This window comes from Procambarus clarkii, chromosome 80 (genome assembly GCF_040958095.1).
Source record: "Procambarus clarkii isolate CNS0578487 chromosome 80, FALCON_Pclarkii_2.0, whole genome shotgun sequence".
Classification (NCBI taxonomy): Eukaryota; Metazoa; Arthropoda; class Malacostraca; order Decapoda; family Cambaridae; genus Procambarus; species Procambarus clarkii.
Genome location: NC_091229.1, coordinates 7,534,883 through 7,538,008, shown reverse-complemented (window position 1 = coordinate 7,538,008; position 3,126 = coordinate 7,534,883).

Here is a 3,126-nt window from a genome sequence, read left to right as displayed (position 1 = left end):
TCTGGGAGTATGGGTTCGAGTCACTTCTGGGTGTGTGAGTTTTCAGTTGCATATGTCCTGGGGACCATTCAGGCTTGTTCGCATTTGTGTTCCTCACGTGTGCCCCAAAGAATGAGGTGATTTGGTAAAATGCTATGCCCAAGATAACTATCCGAGTGCCGGCGGTGGGGTGGTTCATATAGCCTCGGCTATCACCTCATTATGTCCGGTCGTGATGGTCAAGTGGATTAAGCCGTCTTGTACATACCAGTTGCGTTGCTTCTGGGAGTATGGGTTTCGATCACTTCTGGGGTGTGAGTTTTCAGTTGCATATGTCCTGGGGACCATTCAGGCTTGTTCGCATTTGTGTTCCTCACGTGTGCCCAAAGAATGAGGTGATTTGGTAAAATGCTATGCCCAAGATAACTATCCGAGTGCCGGCGGTGGGGTGGTTCATATAGCCTCGGCTATCACCTCATTATGTCCGGTCGTGATGGTCAAGTGGATTAAGGCATCTTGTACATACCAGTTTGCGTTGCTTCTGGGAGTATGGGTTCGAGTCACTTCTGGGGTGTGAGTTTTCAGTTTGCATATGTCCTGGGGACCATTCAGGCTTGTTCGCATTTGTTTCCTCACGTGTGCCCCAAAGAATGAGGTGATTTGGTAAAATGCTATGCCCAAGATAACTATCCGAGTGCCGGCGGTGGGGTGGTTTCATATAGCCTCGGCTATCACCTCATTGTCCGGTCGTGACGGTCAAGTGGATTAAGGCGTCTTGTACATACCAGTTGCGTTGCTTCTGGGAGTATGGGTTCGAGTCACTTCTGGGGTGTGAGTTTTCAGTTGCATATGTCCTGGGGACCATTCAGGCTTGTTCGCATTTGTGTTCCTCACGTGTGCCCCAAAGAATGAGGTGATTTGGTAAATGCTATGCCCAAGATAACTATCCGAGTGCCGGCGGTGGGGTGTTCATATAGCCTCGCTATCACCTCATTATGTCCGGTCGTGATGGTCAAGTGGATTAAGGCGTCTTGTACATACCAGTTGCGTTGCTTCTGGGAGTATGGGTTCGAGTCACTTCTGGGGTGTGAGTTTTCAGTTGCATATGTCCTGGGACCATTCAGGCTTGTTCGCATTTGTTTTCCTCACGTGTGCCCCAAAGAATGAGGTGATTTGGTAAAATGCTATGCCCAAGATAACTATCCGAGTGCCGGCGGTGGGGTGGTTCATATAGCCTCGGCTATCACCTCATTATGTCCGGTCGTGATGGTCAAGTGGATTAAGGCGTCTGTACATACCAGTTGCGTTGCTTCTGGGAGTATGGGTTCGAGTCACTTCTGGGGTGTGGTTTCAGTTGCATATGTCTGGGGACCATTCAGGCTTGTTCGCATTTGTGTTCCTCACGTGTGCCCCAAGAATGAGGTGATTTGGTAAAATGCTATGCCCAAGATAACTATCCGAGTGCCGGCGGTGGGGTGGTTCATATAGCCTCGGCTATCACCTCATTATGTCCGGTCGTGATGGTCAAGTGGATTAAGCTCTTGTACATACCAGTTGCGTTGCTTCTGGGAGTATGGGTTCGAGTCACTTCTGGGGTGTGTAGTTTTCAGTTGCATATGTCCTGGGGACCATTCAGGCTTGTTCGCATTTGTGTTCCTCACGTGTGCCCCAAAGAATGAGGTGATTTGGTAAAATGCTATGCCCAAGATAACTATCCGAGTGCCGGCGGTGGGGTGGTTCATATAGCCTCGGCTATCACCTCATTATGTCCGGTCGTGATGGTCAAGTGGATTAAGGCGTCTTGTACATACCAGTTGCGTTGCTTCTGGGAGTATGGGTTCGAGTCACTTCTGGGGTGTGGAGTTTTCAGTTGCAATGTCCTGGGGACCATTCAGGCTTGTTCGCATTTGTGTTCCTCACTGTGCCCCAAAGAATGAGGTGATTTGGTAAAATGCTATGCCCAAGATAACTATCCGAGTGCCGGCGGTGGGTGGTTCATATAGCCTCGGCTATCACCTCATTATGTCCGGTCGTTGATGGTCAAGTGGATTAAGGCGTCTTGTACATACCAGTTGCGTTGCTTCTGGGAGTATGGGTTCGAGTCACTTCTGGGGTGTGAGTTTTCAGTTGCATATGTCCTGGGACCATTCAGGCTTGTTCGCATTTGTGTTCCTCACGTGTGCCCCAAGAATGAGGTGATTTGGTAAAATGCTATGCCCAAGATACTATCCGAGTGCCGGCGGTGGGGTGTTCATATAGCCTCGGCTATCACCTCATTGTCCGGTCGTGATGGTCAAGTGGATTAAGGCGTCTTGTACTACCAGTTTGCGTTGCTTCTGGGAGTATGGGTTCGAGTCACTTCTGGGGTGTGAGTTTTCAGTTGCATATGTCTGGGGACCATTCAGGCTTGTTCGCATTTGTGTTTCCTCACGTGTGCCCCAAAGAATGAGGTGATTTGGTAAAATGCTATGCCCAAGATAACTATCGAGTGCCGGCGGTGGGGTGGTTCATATAGCCTCGGCTATCACCTCATTATGTCCGGTCGTGATGGTCAAGTGGATTAAGGCGTCTTGTACATACCAGTTGCGTTGCTTCTGGAGTATGGGTTCGAGTCACTCTGGGTGTGAGTTTCAGTTGCATATGTCCTGGGGACCATTCAGGCTTGTTCGCATTTGTGTTCCTCACGTGTGCCCCAAAGAATGAGGTGATTTGGTAAAATGCTATGCCCAAGATAACTATCCGAGTGCGGCGGTGGGGTGGTTCATATAGCCTCGGCTATCACCTCATTATGTCCGGTCGTGATGGTCAAGTGGATTAAGGCGTCTTGTACATACCAGTTGCGTTGCTTTGGGAGTATGGGGTCGAGTCACTTCTGGGGTGTGAGTTTTCAGTTGCATATGTCCTGGGGACCATTCAGGCTTGTTCGCATTTGTGTTCCTCACGTGTGCCCCAAAGAATGAGGTGATTTGGTAAAATGCTATGCCCAAGATAACTATCCGAGTGCCGGCGTGGGTGGTTCATATAGCCTCGGCTATCACCTCATTATGTCCGGTCGTGATGGTCAAGTGGATTAAGGCGTCTTGTACATACCAGTTGCGTTGCTTCTGGAGTATGGGTTTCGAGTCACTTCTGGGGTGTGAGTTTTCA